The sequence below is a fragment of the Neophocaena asiaeorientalis genome, unplaced genomic scaffold (assembly GCF_003031525.2).
Source record: "Neophocaena asiaeorientalis asiaeorientalis breed wild unplaced genomic scaffold, Neophocaena_asiaeorientalis_V1.1 scaffold77, whole genome shotgun sequence".
Taxonomy (NCBI): domain Eukaryota; kingdom Metazoa; phylum Chordata; class Mammalia; order Artiodactyla; family Phocoenidae; genus Neophocaena; species Neophocaena asiaeorientalis.
This window is the reverse complement of record NW_020174645.1, coordinates 4,601,534-4,621,416: the sequence shown is the minus strand read 5'-3', so window position 1 is coordinate 4,621,416 and position 19,883 is coordinate 4,601,534.

Here is a 19,883-nt window from a genome sequence, read left to right as displayed (position 1 = left end):
TTTTGTTGTAGTGGTAAATGGGAGTGTTTCCTTAATTTCTCTTTCAGATTTTTCATTAGTGTATAGGAATGCAAGAGATTTCTGTGCATTAATTTTGTATCCTGCTACTTTACCAAATTCATTGATCAGCTCTAGTAGTTTTCTGGTAGCATCTTTAGGATTCTCTATGTATAATATCATGTCATCTGCAACAATGATTCTCCCTTTTTTTCTTAATGAGTCTGGCTAATTTTGTTTATCTTCTCAAAAAACAAGCTTTTAGTTTTATTGATCTTTGCTATTGTTTCCTTCATTTCTTTTTCATTTATTTCTGATCTGATCTTTATGATTTCTTTCCTTCCGCTAACTTTGTGTTTTTTTTAATTCTCCAAGAAGTCTTCTTAAAGAGCGCTGACTCAGCTGGGAAGATAGCCCTTTTTGGTTGATCGTTCTTCCTATTTCCTGGAAGGTAGTCTTGATGGCTGGAGCTCCAGCAGCCATTTTGGACCATGAGATGACCTTGAGGATGGAAGCTACAGGCTGGGAGAATGAAACAGAAATGTAGAAAGAGCCTGAGTCTGATGGCATCATGGAGCCACCATGCCAGCCTTTGGCTGCCTATTAACAGGCTTCTTTTAAGTGACGAAGAAATAAACTTGTATCCTGTTCAGTTCACTGATAGTTTAGATTGTCTGTTATTTGCAGCCAAAGGTATTCCTAATTGATATCCCTATCAAATTTCCTCTTTATTATCCAGTTGCCACTGTGCATGGAATTCACCTACTAGAGATGCATCCTTTGTGTTAAGCTTGCCATTTATGGGCACATCAACTCATATTAAAGTAGAAGCAGGGGGACCAATGAAGTTCAACCAAACCTTCTGAGTTTGGTTCTCTCCTTCCAGGCTTTGGTCTCCTCCCTCTCCCCCAGCTTTGGTTTGCTTTTAGTTTGCTGTCAAGTAATTTTCCCCCAGCTGATAAGTCATTACGTCTTATGGGATATTTGGTTTCAATCAATTTGTCATTCCCTACTAAGTCACTCCTATTAGTGACAAACTTGTCATTATAGCTCCAATCTTAAAAAAAAATTCTTCTTTGATTCAACATCCCTCTACAACGATTGCCCCATTTCTCTGCTCCCCTTTATAGCAAAAATTCCAGAAAGATTCATCTGTACCAGGGCTATCTAGCTGGATAACTCCGAGAAGCAGCATTCACGTCATGGCCTGTACTAAGGGCACCTCTGAGTTGTGCAGTGCGCAACTTGCAGATCTGCACATCGGAGTTTTGGACTATACTCACTGCTTCCACTGCCTTAACTACCAGGCTCTTTTGAACCTAATCTAATCAGACATTTGCTTCCACTACTCTAGATAAACAGCTCTTGTCAAGGTTCCCAGTGACAACCGTCTTACGAAATCCAAAGGTAAATTCTCAGTCCTCACCTTACCCGGTTTAGCAGCAAGCAGCATTTGTCAATCACACCTCTTTCTTAAAACTCGTCCTTTCCCTGGCTTCTTGGACTCCATTCTCTGGGTTTTCTTCCTACTGCACTAGTTATGACTTTTCAGCCTCATTGTCTTCCCCAAACACGACCGTTTTGTTTATTGCTAAATTCTCGGCACACAGAATAGTGCCTGGCACACGGCAAGCCTTCGATCAACATGGCAGGCATTGAATGAACGAACGCATAGAGGATTGTATCTAAAGGAGCTAATGTCAAATAGTGGAATTTCAGGCACTGTGATAGGAGTGCTGATATTTGGGGGGGCAGGATAGTTATTTCTGCTAACTTCTAAAACATTATAGAGGTGGGAAGCCACAGGAAGTTACTTTTTTTTCTTTACATAGAATAATAGGTCAGTTCTTGTGTCTTAGGTGCTGCGTTGAAAACACGGGAGATACATTATTCACAATAGCCTGGATATGGAAACAACATAAATGTCCGTCAAGGGACGAATGGATAAATACAGAGAAGATGTGGTGTATATACGCAATGGAATATTATTCAGACACGAGAAAAAAGGAAATCCTGTTGTTTGCGACATCATGAATGGACCTTGAGGGCATTACGCTGAGTGAGATAAGTCAGACACAGACACAAATTCTGTATGATCTCACTTATGTGTGGAATCGAAAAAAGCTGAACTCTATGAGTTTTATGAAACAGAGGGTAGAATGGTGGTTACCAGGGGCTGGGGGGTTGGGGGAATTGGGGAGATGTTGGCCAAAGGGTACAAATTCCCACTTATAAGTTCTGGGAATCTAACGTACAGCATGGTGATTATAGTTAAAAAGATTGTATTATATACTTGAAGTTGCTAAGACAGATCTTAAAGGTTCTCACCATGAAAAAGAAATGGTGGGAATTCCCTGGTGGTACAGTGGTTAGGGCTCTGCATTTTCACTGCCGAGGGCCTGGGTTTGATCCATGGTCAGGGAACTAAGATCCCGCAAGCCGCGTGGGACGGCCAAGAAAAAAAAAAAAGAAAAAGAAATGGTAATTATGGGATGGGATGGAGGTGCTGGTTAATGCAAGTGTATCAGATCAGCACATGGTACCCTTGTCATTGCATTGGGCTCACCCAGATAACCTCCCCATCTCAAGATCCTCAACTTAATCACACCTGCCAAGTCCCTTTTGCCACATAAGGTCCCTGCACATTGCCATTTACAGACAGGTGTCAGGGTTAGGACGTGGACATCTTTGGGGCCATTACGTGTCTGCCACACTTCCTGATCCTGAGTCTTTACTCCAGTGTCACTTTCTCAGTGGGGCTTGTCCTGCCCAGCCCGGCCCCCTGCTCTACCTTTTCTTCGAGTGAAGTATGTCATTGACTACTACCTTATGTATGTTGGTATATTGCCTGTTTCCCCCCAGTAGAATGTCAGCTCCAGAAGGGCAGGGATCTTGGTCATTTTCTTCACTGCTGCCTCTCCAGCACCTGGCATATAGAAGGTGCTCAATAAATATTGGTTAAATGAATGATAGAAAATAAATAACTGCCATTTGCAGAGTTGTGGACGGACCTAGAGACTGTCATACAGAGTGAAGTAAGTCAGAGAAAAAACTAATATCGTATATTAATGCATATATGTGGAATCTAGAAAAATGGTACAGATGAACCTATTTGCAAAGCAGAAATAGAGACACAGATGTAGAGAACAAACATATGGACACCAAGGCGGGGAAGGGGGTGGTAGGAATTGGGAGATTGAGGTTGACGTATATACACTACTATGTATAAAATAGATAAGTAATGAGAACCTACTGTATAGCACAGGGAACTCTACTCAATGTTCTGTGGTGACCTAAATGGGAGGGAAGTCCATAAAAGAGGGGATATATGTGTACATATAGCTGATTCACTTCACCTGTACAGCAGAAACTAGGACAATGTTGTAAAGCAACTATACCCTAATTAAAAAAAAAAAGAAAAAACAGCCAACCCTCTTTAACCTCAATACGAGCCCCACAGATGGAAATTGCTCGTAACCATTAAACTCAGTCAGGGGACTGATGCAGTTGACTAGCCCTTTTAGCCCTGTGTTGGGAGACTGAGAACCGCACCCAGGCGGGTCCCAGGCTGGCACTGAGGCACAGAGGGGTCGCAGTAGCACAGCTGACGGAGGCTCGGAGGAGCTGAACGAGGGTGCTCTTTACTGAAATAGACTATGAGAGTGATTATTCAATGTTGCCCACAAGCACCCCGGCTCGGTCCCCCGACGGATGATTCCAGAACCGCACAGCCTTGTACCGCTCTGGGATGTACACTAGCCTTGGGAGCTACTGCTCGGGGCTGGGTGGCCCCGAGCAGCTGGCCTGGGGTTCCTGGCTTTCTCTGGTTCTGTTCTTTCTAACCTCCAGCTTGTGGCTTGGGACCTTTTTCCACTTTTCCAATGACAGTACCAGGAAATTCCTTGTACTCCAGTGATGATGTGCTGTTTTCGTTCAAGAGGCAACTGTCCCCATTTCTGCCATCTCTGGAGCACTTGGCTATCTTCTAAGATGGAATCTGTTTTATTAGTCTTAGCCTTCTGCAGTTGTTTCTTCCAGCCCAGCGCTAGACTGTCGGGGAATCCTACAAAGGTTTGGTGGAACTTCTAGGGAAAGCGTCTGCTGCTGATAGAATAATGCAATGCCTTGGCCAATTGGATTCCCAAAACTGCACCCTCTGACAGGGCTTCCCAGCCACTGAAGAGCAGGCGCTGGGGGCTCAGCCTGCAGCTGAAGCTGGAAAAAGAGAAGAGAAAAAACGGGAGTAAGGTGGGTTCAGGGGTTCCTTTTCTGCACGGTTCCAGGAAGCTAGGTTTGGGTGTATCTGAATGAGGTGGTTCATGTTCAAATCAGGAAAAAACCCAAAAAACAAAGCACCCACAGTGGAAAAGCAATAGAAAGAAACAGCGAACTCTTCTAATGAGAAACCCACAAACAGCCTGAGAATTCCTTTCATCCTCCCCAACCCCTGGTTCATCATTTTGCTGGCTTTCAAATTCTGGGAGTGGTGAAAACTATCACAGGATTGGAAGGTAGGACACCCAGGTTCTCACTCAACTCTGCTTCAAAAATGAACCGTGTGGGGCTTCCCTGGTGGCGCAGTGGTTGAGTGTCCGCCTGCCGATGCAGGGGACACGGGTTCGAGCCCTGGTCTGGGAAGATCCCACATGCCGCGGAGCGGCTGGGCCCGTGAGCCACCGCTACTGAGCCTGCGCGTCTGGAGCCTGTGCTCCGCAACAAGAGAGGCCGCGATAGTGAGAGGCCTGCGCACCGTGATGAAGAGTGGCCCCTGCTTGCCACAACTAGAGAAAGCCCTCGCACAGAAACGAAGACCCAACACAGCCGTAAATTAATTGATTAAAAAAAAAAAAAGAACTGTGTGACTTTGAGGAAATCGCTTACCCTTTCTGGAATCTCATTTCCCTCATCTGTACAATTAAGGGCAAGTAGTCATTCCAGCTTCTGAGGTTATGGGGAAACTCAAATGAGATAATATGCAGTATTAGTATATCATCATCGTGACCAGCATCATCACGATTGCTGTGATTCCAGTTTCAGAGGTGGGGAAGTGGGGCTGGCTGGGGAGAGAGCCTCAGAGCTTGGTATCCTGGGTCTTCATTCTAACTTCCGGGAGTCTTGCTGCTTTCTTCTTTTAAAGTGTCTCATCTAAGTTGAGTTTAATTTAATACATTTAGGCAGTTGTTTAAAATTTGGAAAAGATTCACCAACATAGCAGAACTTTCATACCTAAATCAAATAATATCTACTTTATAAAAGTTTAATTTCTCCAGTAGCACAACCTCTAACTTAGGGAGGTTCATGTCTTTATAAAGATGCAGTCATTACTTACCAATTTGGATATTAAAAAAGAATTCTTAACCAGGGAGATGTTTAAAATAACGATTGTGGGGTGTTAAAATACATAGCTGGTACATTTTTTTCAATGGAGGAGGAGACCCTGTGGCTGGGGGAAAGCAATGTTTTATCACTGAGCCATCCAACTGGAATCTGACCCCCCATCGCTCCCCGCATCCCAAACCCATGCCCTTCATCACGTGCCTTTGGAGTCCCTCTTATAAAGGCCTTGTTTATGATTTGGAGCTTTCTGCTTTTGCATAAGACACGTACCTACTTTGGGGATGTCTTCTCATCCATGCAGTGAGGACAATAAAACCAACTCATAGCAGTGTTGTGAAGATTAGAAACAATATACCCAATATGTGCCCAATATGGTCCCTGTGTGGCAGCCAGCCCCCAGTATGGCCCTGGTGATCCTGGCCTCCTGGTGTTCCCCTCTCACCCCGAACTGGGCTGGGCTGTGTAACCAATGCAGAAATGTCGGTGTGTGACTTCCAAAGCTAGTCCACAGAAGACACTGCAGCTTCCGTCTTGCTCTCTCTTGGATCATTTTCTCTGGGAAAACCAGCTGCCATGTCAGGAGGACACACAAGCAGCCCTTTGGGCAGGTCTACCTGGGGAGGAGCTGAGGCCTCCTGCCAGCACCCAGCACTATTTTGCTAGTCGCATGAATGAGCCAACTCCAAAATGGACCCTCCAGCCCCAGTCAGGCCTTCAGATGACCACAGCCCTGGCCAACATCTTGACCGCAATCACATGAGAGACCCTGAGCTCGGTCACCCCAAATTCCTGACCCTCCCCAACTGGGTGAGACAGTAAGTATTGATTGTCATTCTAAGTTATGGGGTAATTTGTTACACAGCAATAGGCACGTGGTATCGTAAATCTATGTTTATATGATAAATGAGTGGTAATACTAAGTGCTTATTGTTATTCCATTACGTGCCTCACATTCAGTTTGAGGTTCTAGAAATGTACTGTATATACATCATCCCTTCCCTTAAGACGTGTTTAGATTAGCTATGGAAACATTAATGGGCTACAGGGTGGCCGCAGGTACCATAGGTACTGAAACCTCCCCCCTGGAACTATTGTTGAAGGAGAGTCCTCTGAAAACCCCAAATACAGGAACTATAATACCTGAATCGATTTTAACGTTTTTATGCGATGGCAGTGTGTCTGCTTTTCTTACAGAAGAAAATTAAGAGCAAAGTTTCCTTTTATTAAGCAAATGCTAAAATCCTGAAATCTGACCAGCACAACATCCACCCGCAGTACCTGCTTGGGGGCGGTCAGTAGAGCTGATGTGGCTGATTTAAAGGATGCCCCTGAGTTTGAATTATAAATGAGAGGTGTGCTTAGGCATGTGTGCGGGTATAACCTCTGTCACCACCAGGTGGCGCCCTGGAGCTCTTGGCTTCCTCTTGGGGCTGTTGCCATCATGAGTGGCTCCCTGGGTGTGGATTGGGTTGGGTTAGCTTTTTTTCTTTTTTTTCTATTTGGCCATGTCGAGCGGCTTGTGGAATCCTGGTTCCCCGACCAAGGATTGAACCTGGGCCCTCGGCAGTGAAAGCATGGAGTCCTAACCACTGGACCGCCAGGGAAGTCCCATGGGTTCGGTTAGCTTTGAGGGGGTAGTCTCCAGACTCAGTTTCCCTGGAGTTGGTTTTGCTGGCTTCTGGAGGTTCTACTTCCAGAGGTTTCAATCATAATCACAACAACACAGCGAGAAGACAGCCCTTTGTAGACCAGACACTAATATACATAACACACACTATATATTATGTAATATATATAATGTAGTACAGCTGACCCTTGAACAAAATGGGTTTGAACTGCATGGATTTCTTTCAGTGGTAAATACTGAGGGGCAGTGGATATGAAGGCCAACTATAAGTTACATGCAAATTTTTGGCTGCGTGGAGGGTCCGGTGCCCCTAACCTCTGCGTTGTTCAATTTATATGATATATAATATTTAGCATAATGTACTGTATAATTATATATAGTAGGTATACTATATAAAATTTTATATATGCTGTATATAGTATGTAATATATAATCTGTGCAATATGTAATTTCTGAATCATATGGAATTTCTATTATATTCAGTTTTTTTCACATAATATTATTTTATTAAGGCTTTTCGTGTCCTTAAATATTCCTTGGAAACTTGATTTTAATTGCTATATAATATTCAAGCATGTGGATATACCACACCTTATTTATCTACTCTTCTTTTTTTGGGTTTTGAATTATTTCTCCTTTTTTAACATTACTATATTGCAGTATAAGTCACCTACGTGAACCTTTGCTTACATCTCTGATTATTTCCTGAGACTACATTTCTAGAAGTGGAATTACTGGACCAAAGGGTGAGAACACTTTTAGGGCTTCTGCTGTTATCAGATTTTTTCTAGTGGAGAGGCCAAATTATAACCCCACCAGTGTGAGTACCCATTTTTCTGCATCCTCACTAACACTGGTTTTCTAAAAATTATTATTTAACATTTTTTTTCTCAGTTTGGTAAGCTTTTTAAAAATCTTGTTTTACTTGTATGTCTTTGTATATCTTTAGTTACACAGGCAAACATTTTTTCATTCACCTATTAAGCATGTGCCTCCCTTCTTCTACAAAGGTCTTTTGTTCTCTGTTAGGGTTATTGCCTGTTTTCTTGTTTGTTTTCAAGAACTTTTAATATATGAAGGCTATTGATCATTGATCCATCAGCAGTGTTGCAAATATTCTTCCTCAGTGTGTTTGCTTTTAAATTTTGTGACACACTCTGATGTTCAGAGGTTTTGCTTTAATGTAGTCAGATCTATCAATCTCAGATTTCTTTCATTGTTTGGTGCTTAAAAAGCTGTGTCCCATCCAGAAATCAAATAAGTATTTGCCTCTATTTTTTTCCTGCTTGTTTTGGAGCTCTATTATTATTATTCTTTTGCATTTACTTCTTTCATCCATCTGGATTTTATTTTGGTTTATGATGTTGAGGAGTCAACATTATTTTTTCCCCAAATAACTAACCAATTGTCCCAGCACTAGTGACTAATTCCTTCTTTCTGTATTGATTTGCAATGCTACATTTATGGTATATTAAACTTTTATATGAGCTAGATCCTAGTACATATAAAATAAACAGTTTTTGTACTGTTTATTCCTCTGGAGAGATGTTTTTAATATACAGAGTGGTCCATGCCATTTTCCTTCCATGACACTCCCAGCTCACCTCCATCAGGATAAAATCCAGACTGCCTGGGGCCCTCCCCTCATCCACCAGCCTCCCCTGCTCTGTAGCTCTGTCCCCACAGGGGGGCCCAGTGACTCCATGATCCACCCACTTCATCAGACCAGGTCCTTTTTCCTCCCGCACCCCTGGACCCCACATTCCAACCCCTCCAGTCTCCACTCCACCATCCTTGGTGCGGCCACTGGGCTTCTGCCGTGGAAATGGCAGCATCCCCACCCCACCCTTCTACCTCCCTCCAGTCCGTCCTCCACAGGCAGCCACATCCATCTTTTTATAAACAAGCATCATATGTGTGCTTCCCCCTAAATGCTTTCCTTGAACAGAGCCTGGCAACAGTGAGTCCCCACAGGAGAAAGCACATGGCCCCAGGCAATGCCCTGCCCACACCGCCATGACCAGTGAACATTCATGAATGCACGCTGGTGGGACCTGCATGGTGGGACCTGAGTTTGCTCCAGGGTGCCAGGTGTTCAAATACCCCTGCCCCATGCTCAGGAGTCTTCCCCTCCTGGAAACGCCCCCTCCTCTCTTCCTGAACACGCACTCACCCTTCCGGACTCAGCCCTGGCTCTCACCTCTCCAGAGGCTTTCCTGGGGTAACCTGTGTCCGCCTTGTGCCCCTGGGGCCCGTGTGAGCTTTGGTTCACTGCTCTTACATGTTGGTGTAAGCCCCCGAGAGGGGCCTGTGTTTTCCCAGCCATAGAGAGGAGTGTCCTGGCATGAACCCCAGCTCCATATCTATGGCTGTGTGACCCAGGGCAGGTTATTCAACCTCTCTGTGCCTCAGTCTTTAAAAGGACAGGGATAACCGTAATTACTTTGAGGGGAGGATTAAATGAATTAATACTGGCAAAAGGCTTCAAACGTTGCCTGGAATTGCTAAGTGCCGTGTACACTTGGGGTATTCTTCTCTCTCTTTTTTTTTTTTATCAATTTTCTTCTTCCCACATCTTCAGGGCAGGTATATGTATGTAGGTGTTAAATAAGGGGAAAAAGGAGGGCAGAGGAAGAACAGGGGGACAGGAGGGAGGCAGGTGAGGTGGGGGGTGTTGGCCTTCCCTGACCACCCCCTGAGGCTGCCCCTGTGTCCCCTCCCCTGGCTGGTCATCCTTGACGCCCTGTACTATTAACTCTTGCATCTCATTCCCTTGTGGGAGACGTCTTCCCCCCATATCCTCAGTCTGGCTGCCATGGGCACTCCATAATGTTTGCTGAATTGAAACGAAGCCAAGAATGGAGGGACCACGCGTCGAGTGGGGCATGCTCCCTGCTGGGGATGCACAGTTTGGGTCCACTGTCTAGGATGGGGGGGCCCGGAGAGCTGATGACAATAACAGTGAACATGTTTAAGCTCTCGAGGTGTGCCACGCCCTGGATTAGTCCCTCACCTGCTTTATCTCATCCAATCCTCATGACAACCCCAAGCGGTGGTTATAGGCACAGCTCCATTATACAGATGAGGCAACTGAGGCACCCAACAGGGTCTGTCTAGACCCCAGGATTACCGAGAATGAAGAGACAACCCTGAGTTTTTTTTCACCTTCCCCTGAAAACCCCCCCAGTTTTCCCACGTGCTTTTATGGTCCATTCAATTCTGGCTCCCTCCTGTATATTTAGGGAGAACTTACTAACGAAAAGTCATTGGGTTTTTTTGTTTTGGGGTTTTTTGGGGGGTTGTTGTTCCATTCTCAGAAAGCATTTGAAATCCACTCTGAATCTCAAGTGTGTTTTGAGTTGTGCTCAACTTTTAACGTTCTGTGAAAACTTGGATTTAATTAGTTTCTCTTGCGTTCTGAAATCGTGTGATACTTTTATTTTTTGTTTCCTGGACCGAAGCCTTGCCACATTCGTGGAAAAACTGAAGGGGGGGAAGGTTTTCTCGTAAGAATTTAATGTGAAATGGATTGAAATTGTTGCTTGAGGAGAAATGACTGATTTCTGGCCTCCAGGCTGGGCCTGCAGGGCAGGGTGCTATGTCTCCACCAGCAAGCTGCTTGTGAATTGGGCTGGAAACATATAGACTCCAAAGTGAGACTTGTCCTGTGGTCTGAGGTAGCCGACACTGGCGATCCTTGATGAGCCCAGGTGGCTCAGGAAGAAAGCATCACCTGGTTCAGACACCCCTGGGTTCAAATCCCACCCCTATTGCTTACTAGCTCTGTGACTTTGGGCCAGTTACTTATCCTCTCTGATCTTCGGAGTTCTAACTTGTAGAAAATGAAAATAGGTGAGAAAGTGCTTATTGGTGCTCTTAGGACATGGGAGGTGAGCAGTGAGTGCTAGTTTCTCTCCATCCTGTCGGGAGGTATCTCCCTTACTCAGTAGAGTCTTACCAGAATTGAGCCATGGTGGTCTGGGAAAGTGAGTCTTGTTAGAAATACTGGGAATGTAGGTTTCTGTCCTGGCTTTAATGCTAAATGGTTACGTATTCTTTGATGAGCCATTAGCCTCTCTAGGCTGCAGTTTTCCCATCTGTAAAATGAGAACAAAACTGTCATTCTGACTGTCTTATTCAGCTCAGGCTGCTATAACAAAATACCACAGAGTGGGTGATTTAAACATTTGTCTCTCACAGTTCCGGAGGCTGTAAGTTCAAGATCAAGGTGCTGGCAGATTCTGTGTCTGGTGAGGACCCATTCCTTGGCTTGTAGACAGTTGCTTTCTTGCTCTGTGCTCATATGGCCTGCACTTGGGGGCCTGGGGAAGAGAGAGGAAGACAGAGGAAGTAAGAGGGAGAAAGAGGGAGAGGGGGAGGGAGAGAAATTTCTCTCTTTCTCTTTTTATAAGGCCACTAATCCCATCATGAGGGCCCCACCCTCATCCAACCCTAATCATCTCCCGAAGGCCCCACCTCCAAATACCATCACATTGGGAGTTAGGAACTTTAACATACAATTTCTGGGGGGAACACAAACATTCAACCCGTTATACTCACTTTATAAGGGGCTACAAGAAAATAAGGCAATGACTTTTGGAAAATAAAGTATGATAGAAAACCCACTGTTGAAGACAAAGAAAAGTATCCGTTTCCTAAAGTGTTCTAGATACCCACACATTATACATTTTCTAAAGGCACTCATGTTTGCTGAAATGGAAATGAAATATATTGCTTTTGATTATCAACCCAAATATCCATCATCCATCCATTGGTGATGCACACCCATCAAGCAGCCTGGGGTGTGCGCCAGCTACTCAGGGAGCGTGAAGACCCACACCATCCACGCCCCCAGCCTCAGCCTCTGCAGCCCAGGCTCCCTTCTGCAGAGACGCATGTTCCCCAGGGGGTCCTGGGCTGGGAGCCTGACTAAGGAGGAGAAAAGGTGGCTGGTCGGCTGGTTCAGAGGTGGTTCCTCACCTCACCTGGTTCCAGAGGGGCGTGTACCAGAATGACCAGCTCCAAACGGGAAGATCTATTCCTGGAGGTTACTGGGTGGACCCGCCCTGACTGCACGGCCCTGGAGAATCCTCCAACAGAGAATGAGAATGGGGAAGAGGGGACAAACCCAACCCAGTGACGGGGCCAGCCTGAGCCCAGATGGTGCTGGCTGGGGAGGGCGCCACCAAGGAGTACGGAACCAACGAGAAGCTTGCAGCTGCCACCAAGCTGTTGTGGATGTGAGCATGCTGTCCTTCTGGTGACACATCCTTGAGATCCTGTGCATATGGATTATGGATATCCTGATGGGGGAAGTTTGGGGCTTCTGTTTGAGCTTTTTTTTTTTTTTAAAATGGAACAAAAAAATACCACTAGCTTTGCCTGTGGAACCATCAGAAGTTGGTTATGCTGACAGGAACGGGATCCCAGAATAGGAACCAGCTGGAGACTCATATGGAGAAAAACAAAGGTCCCGGTGATTTTTCTTTCTTTCCTCCTAGCATGCTAGCAAAACAAACAAACACACAAACAAACGGGGGAAAATGCATCAGTGCACTATTGAGAAACAAAAACTAAAAAGCATGTAGAGTCCAAGGGACCAGCTTTGCGTTCCTCACTCCTGAAGAATTAGAAAGAGTTGCAACAGTCCTGACAACTAGGAATATGGACTCCTGCCTGTCAAACGCAAGGGCAAAAGCATCAATGGCGCCATCAAATGGCAAAATGGCGGGGCCGAGCAGAGAGGCAGTAAGTGGGTTCCATTGTGTCATGGCTCATCTCAGTGACTTAGGGCCATTTCTGACCACGGAGGGGGTAGCTACCCCCAGCTGCACAGAGGTTGTATTCTGGAGGTTACCATAGACATTTTGCACCCCATTCCTCCATCAGCACCTCCCTTTCATGCCCAATCCAGCACTCAATTCCCAGCAGTGAACTGGCCCGAGGCAGAAGTGGGTGGGTGGGTGGTGGTCATCATTTCTGGGATGTCAAGTTAGAAGAAAGGAATGGTGAAGACAGGAACGGTGGTGGGAGTGCTCCCCTTGGGGGCTTGTAGAGTTTTAGGCACTCTCTCTCGCATTGGAAGGACTTCAGATGGTTTCAAATTATCTGTGAATAAATTTCCCTCTGATCGTCAGACAACCGGGCAGAAGACATGGAAGATGCCTCCTCAGCTAGCACAGCCCCTCCAGGAGAACCGCTGCCAGACGCGGGGAACTTGGCTCCAGGTTGGGTCTTAACAGCCAAGGCTCGGGCTTAAGGATCCGAAATGAAGGTTCTAGTAGCAACTACCCAGGTGTACTGGGAGGGGGACCAAAAAGCCAGCACCCGCCGAATGCCAGACCTGAGCAGACATTTGATCCAAGGAGAGCACCAGAAAAGAAACCCTGTATTTGCTGAAACCATCCTGCAATGGGAAAGATGGGGAAATTTACCCCCCCAGAAGAAAAGCACACTTTTGAAAAAGATTTTCTGCAGGAAACAGAAGTGAATTGTAGAAAGCCTCTATCTTGGGTTCGCCATAGGCTGAGGAACTGAGATTTTAAAATGAGGTAAACGTGAGATGACAGGGCACTGGATTGTGATGGAGGGGGGCAGGCAGAGATGAGGCAGAAGCAGTAAAGGATCTGGGTGTGTCTAGAAGGATCATGAGGGAACTAACAAGACACCCAAAGAAAGGACATTGACACTGGAAGCAGCAGGAAACAGTAGAAAATTGAATCAGTGATGCTCAGGAAAGTGGGGGAATCTGATGGTTATTGGCCAAGATCCATACTCCCCATCTCTTCCACACAAACAGAACCTTTATTACTTTATCTTCCTGGAGCCGTGTGCACTTCTGGGGGGCAGGCACTGGCCCCTCCGAGACCCAGGAGGTGAATCTTTGTTGATCTACGCCAACCACGGGGTTGTCATTCCCCTTCGTCAGTGATTGTCTTAAGCCTGGTCATGGGTGCCCAGCTGGCCAGTGACTCATGAGGTGATCTCTGCGGGGGATGTTGGACAGGGATGTCAGTTAAGAGACCACAAATGTTCCGATTGTTTAAGTCACTGGCAGGGGGAGTTTCTGCTCCCTGTCGCTAAAAACACCCCTCTAGGATAAGTTCGAGGAGCTCCCCTAAGTGCCGGAGGAAAGAACACACGCAGAGGAGGTGATAGGATATGAATGACAGAAAAGAGAGTCGGGTAATGAGTGATGGATGGTCCTGAGGAAGAAACCAGAGCAAAACCCAGAAAGGCCCGATAGAAGCCGAGAGAAGATCCCGGGTTGAAGATGACGTCAACGTCTCGGACAGACCCACAAGAGGAAGACAGTGACACACTGGGAAAAGGACAAAGGACACATGCAGACACCACAGAAAAATGCTGTTCAGATGGCCCATGCACTGTGAAAAGATTCCCGGCTGCCCTCGGAGTAAGAGAAAGGCAAATTGGAACCAAGACTGTGCCATCATTTCCACACCGTTAGTTTGGCAGAGACTGGAAGTGAGAAAGCATCCTGTCGGCAGGGTGGGCGGCGGGGATGCTGCGACACTGCTGGCGGGAAAGTCAGGGACTTCAACCACACGTGGGGGGCAGTTTGTTAACATTTGTCAACATGACGAATGCACACATCCCTCCTAGGAATTTATCCCACAGAGACGTGCACCAGCGGAAGATGAGGAAAGATAAGGCTGCACAGGGCAATTTGATCCTAATATAGCAGGATATTGGCAACAGCCTCAAGTCCATTCATAGAGGGCTGGTTCCATAAATTACATGCCATTAAAAACTAGAAAACTTTCTGTATACTGGTGTGGATAGATCTCCCAGATAGAGTGTTCAGTTTAAAAAGCAAGATGTGGGGCTTCCCTGGTGGCGCAGTGGTTGAGAATCTGCCTGCTAATGCAGGGAACACGGGTTCGAGCCCTGGTCTGGGAGGATCCCACATGGCGCGGAGCAACTAGGCCCATGAGCCACAACTACTGAGCCTGCGCGTCTGGAGCCTGTGCTCCGCAACAAGAGAGGCCGCGATAGTGAGAGGCCCGCACACCGCGATGAAGAGTGGCTCCCGCTTGCCACAACTCGAGAAAGCCCTCGCACAGAAATGAAGATGCAACACAGCAAAAATAAATTAAGAGTTAGGACTTCAACATATTCATTAAAAAAAAAAGCAAGATGTGAATAGCATATTGCCATTTGTGAAAAAGGTGGAAAAAAATGAACACATACACGCACACATACACACGTATTCATATTTGTTTGTTGTTATGGACTGACTTATGCTCCCCCCCGCTCCAAATTCCTATGTTGAAGCCTAACCCCCAATGTGACTGTATTTGGAGAAAGGGCCTTTAAGGAGGTAATTAAAGTTAAAGCAGATCATGAGAGTGGGACCCAATACAATAGGACTGGTGTCCTTATAAGAAGAGGAAGACACCAGGGATGCACACCCACAGAAAAAGGCCATAGGAGCACACAGTGAGAAGAAGCCTGTCTCCAAGCCAAGGAGAAAGGCCTCGGGAGAAACCAACCCTGCCCACACCTTGGTCTCAGACTTTAGCCTCCAGAATTGTGAGAGAACACATTTCTGTTGTTTAAGCATAGAACACGTTCTGTGACATTTTATTATGGGGACCCTAGCAGACTAATACTTTTGTATGAGCATGAAACATCTCTAGAAAGATACAAAAGAAACTAATAACAGAGGTTCCCTGTGAAGAGGGCAACTGAGTGTCTGGGGATTAGGAGAAGAGGAGTGATTTCTCACTGTATATCCTTCTATGATCCCTTTCATGTGAAAAAATATAAAAATAAATTACCAGTAAAAAAAAAACCCACTTGGAACAAAAGAAATTTTTCTTCATATGATAAAGATGATTTATCATAAGCTTAATAGCCGGCATCATATTAAATGCTGAAGCCATGGAGGCATTCCCATTAAAAATCAGGAGCAAGACAAGAATGCCTGATATCGCTGCACTATTTAATGTTCGAGATAAGCCAAGTAAGCCAATGCAATACGACATGAATATTAGAAAGGGGATCAAGGGATGGAAAGGAAGACACATGTCATTATTTGCAGAAGATAGTGTTCATTACTATTATTAATATTACTTTGCTCTATGATGGCTGCAATGCATCTTTTATGTATTTTTGTGATTTAGGTCAATTTTTTAAGGGGATCTTCTGTCATTCATTAATAAGCACAGGTATAGGGAGGTGAATACAGGCGACATTTAAACTGAAGCAGCTCTGAATCTTATTTTTATGTGTTAACTGCAATAACCCTTATTTGGGGGAATTTTGAACAGTGCTTTTAAGAGGCCTTACTTATTTATTTAACATCTTTATTGGAGTATAAGTGCTTTACAATGGTGTGTTAGCTTCTGCTTTATAACAAAGTGAATCAGTTATACGTATACATATATCCCCATATCTCCTCCCTTTTGCGTCTCCCTCCCACCCTCCCTATCCCACCGCTCTAGGTGGCCACAAAGCACCGAGCTGATCTCCCTGTGCTATGCGGCTGCTTCCCACTAGCTGTCTGTTTTACATTTGGGAGTGTATATATGTCCATGCCACTCTCTCCCTTTTGGACTTGAGGACATGGGGAGGGGGAAGGGTAAGCTGGGCCATTTATTTAAAGAGTGTTGGAGTTCAAGGGTGATCTCACAGGGGGTTGGGCCGTGAGATGGTTGGGAGGAGGCCTTTTCTTGACTGCTCGCCTGTGAATTTCTCCCACCTCTAAAAGGCTCTCAGCAAGCTGGAACCTGAGTATTATATGCAGGGTAATTGGCTGTAATTAATTCCACAACCTTGGGCCCCTTACAAGACCGCCTTTTGCCAAATGAAAGCAGAACACGCAGAGGCAAACTCTTCCCTCCACCTAACTCCACTAAATGGGACTAGAGCCCTTCTGACAGTCGGCTCCCGCTGCCAAAAACCCATTGACAGGCCGTGTAATGAAGCGCCCTCGCCAGGGAAGCCCTGGCACAGGAAGGGAGGGCTGACACCTCTCCTCACAGTTGCTGTATCCTTGCTTCCCACGGGCCCAGCCGTGCAAGCCCCGCTGGGGCCCAGTTGGCCAAGCCATTTCCGTTCTTTTGTTACTTTTCTCCCAGTAGAACAAAGCAGTAACCCAAGGGCTTTGTTCCAGGTATTGATTCTCATGAGCTGCTGGGAGAGGGTGGCCCCCGGGGTTGGGGGGTGGATGTCTCCATTATCATTGTTCCACTCCTGTGTCCCAGCCCTACCTGATCAGCCTCCCAAGCTGCTGATGCCAAAAGACAGCAGTCAAGTTCCCCCATGATCCATTCTACTCATGGGAACCAGAAAGATCTTTCAGAAACATAAATTGCATCAACCTCTGTTTAAAATCTCCCACGGGCTTTCCTTTGCTTTTAGCATCAAGTCCAAACTCCTCTCTATGGTCTCCAATGCCCTCCCTAATCTGCCTTTGCCTATCTCTTCAATTTAGTCTTGCATCACTCACTCTAAGCCACTGGCCTTGCTGTTCCATGATTGCAGAACGCTTGTCCCTTCACTTCCTGTTCCCTTTGTCTGGAAGTTCTTCCCCTAGGGCTCTACAGGGCTTGCTCTTTCTCACTGGAAAAATCTCAGCTCTGAACCTGCCCTGAGTTCTCTACCAATGGCAGACCTCTCCTCCTTCCATATCATTTATTGGTTTACATATTTATTTCCTGTCCCTCACCCCCACCCCAAGAAGGCCTCTCCCATGAGAGCAGGGCCTTTGTCTTGATCACTGCTATGCTTGGCACAGAGTAGGAAATAAAAAGACATGCTTAATTATTTTAACTGATTAAGAAAGAAATAGATGACCAAGGACTTAGTTTATGTATCAGTACAAGATCCAAACAGGTGGGTTTACTTTGAAGGTAATGGAGCTTAAACTTCTGGCTGCTCATGCAAACATCTCCCTGCCCCAAGGCCCTGGATCTAGTTTTTAATTTTCAGTTTCATTTTTTTTTTCTTTTAAAGAATTCCTCTGAAATTGTATAAGCGTCAGACTCCCCCCAAACTGGATCTGTTCCCGTCGTCAAAGATAGTGATGGATTACAGGCTGGATGCCTGGCTGGGTAGTAAATACTGATGATGGTAATAATAATAACCACCACCACCAACAACAATACTAATAGCAGCCTGGGCAGTAGTAGTAATAGCAATCATAGAAGTAATTGTCATTTAGCAAACACTGTGCCAGTCATAACCGAATTTTGAGGTATCATTTATACCCATTTACAAGATGAGGAAACAGAGGCTCCATGGGTCAAGAATCATGTAAAGGAAGCTCAGGTTGGCCTGAGGCTTAAGCCAGTTCTCACGGCCACAGCTTGGACTTCATTAAGACGGCAGAGAAAGTGGTCCACGTGCGCTGACCTTTAGGAAGCGTGTTTTTTCCAGGCTCCTGAATCCCATGGACTGAGGTGAACTTTGCAAAAAGGCCCTAGCTCTCTGCTCGGGGCCGGTCTCTCCTTTTCTCTCCTGGTTAGCCCTGCAAAGCTGTGTGTAGGCAGGGGTGGAATTCCACACGTGTAGATCTTCCATCATGGTTTTTAAAGTACAGGCAATCCTCATTCGTTGTTTCTATATTTGCGAATTCACCTACTTGCTAACATCTATCGGTCACCCCCAAGTCGATGCTCGTGGAATTTCTTTTGGCCGTTTGCAGACACCTGCAGAGCTGCCCAGTGTGCGTGTTCCAGCTGAGGGCAAACAGGGCAATTCTGTCTCCTTGTCTCACGTCCTGCTGTAAACCAGCATCCTTTTTGCAGTCTGTGTAGTGTCACGTCTTTTGCTTTCTGTTGGTGACTGCTGTTTAAAATGGCCTCACGTGTAGTCCAAAAGCACTGTTTAGTGTCCGTGAGTGCAAGAAGGCTGTGACGTGCCTTACGCAGAAAATACCTGTGTTACATAAGCTTCATTCAAGCGTGAGTGACAGTGCTGTTGGCTGTGAGTCTAGTGTTAATGAATCCATAATATACAGTAATTAAATCATCTTTAAACAGAGACACACCGATTGGTTGATGAAACAGTTGTGACCAGAGGCTCACAGGAACCCAACCCCGGATCCTCCCTAGGAGCAGTGGTTTGGTACTTGTTAATTCAGTGTTTGGGGTGACTTCATAGAACAGAACTTCCAGGAATAATGAGAATCAACTGTATTTCTTTTATGCCCCCAGTCGAATTACAGGTTCTCTGTGAGCCTGAACCGCAGTTTCTTCGGCTTTTGGATGCTGGAGCGCAGGGTCAAGTTCGAGGGTCTAGTGCTCAGTAAACCCCGTTACTGACTGTGGAGTGGATCCTTGGTGCCCACGATCTCCGGGCAAACCTGTCGGAGTTGAGACTTGAAGGCTGCATGTGGCTTGGTTTCTGGAATGGACTGAAATATTCCATGTTTGCGAGAGGCCCCCCTTCCCTCGGGGCTCCAGTGTCACACACCCCCGCCACCTCCCGCTAAGAGGGAAGTGATTACACAGCATACCTGTGGCTGATGCCGGACTGTTAAAAGCCTATAAAACTGAGGCGCCCCTCGCTTTCCAGCGTTTGCTGCGGGCCAATTTAGAGACAGACCCTTACTGTTTTGAATCAAATTCCTGTTAAAAGCGTGCACTCCAGTTCCTTTCCCTTAGTTCCTCCCTGCCCCTGGCCCCAGGCCTCTCGTTAAACCCTCCCCCGCAACAGCCTGCCTGGGTCCACATCCTCTTTTATGGGACTTTCTCCTTGCAGCTAAGGCTTGCTGTTCGCAGTGGGCTGCCAGGGGAGGGGGCCCGGAAGGGGGCAGAGGCTGAGGGAACCCGCCCGGGGCCGTGAAACCAATGAGTCCCTCCTGTTTCTTAGGCTTGGCTTCTCTTTTGCCAGCCCAGCTGGGGATGCCAGGTCAGCTTGTTTACAAGCAGAGGTTGGCAGGCTGCAACCTTCC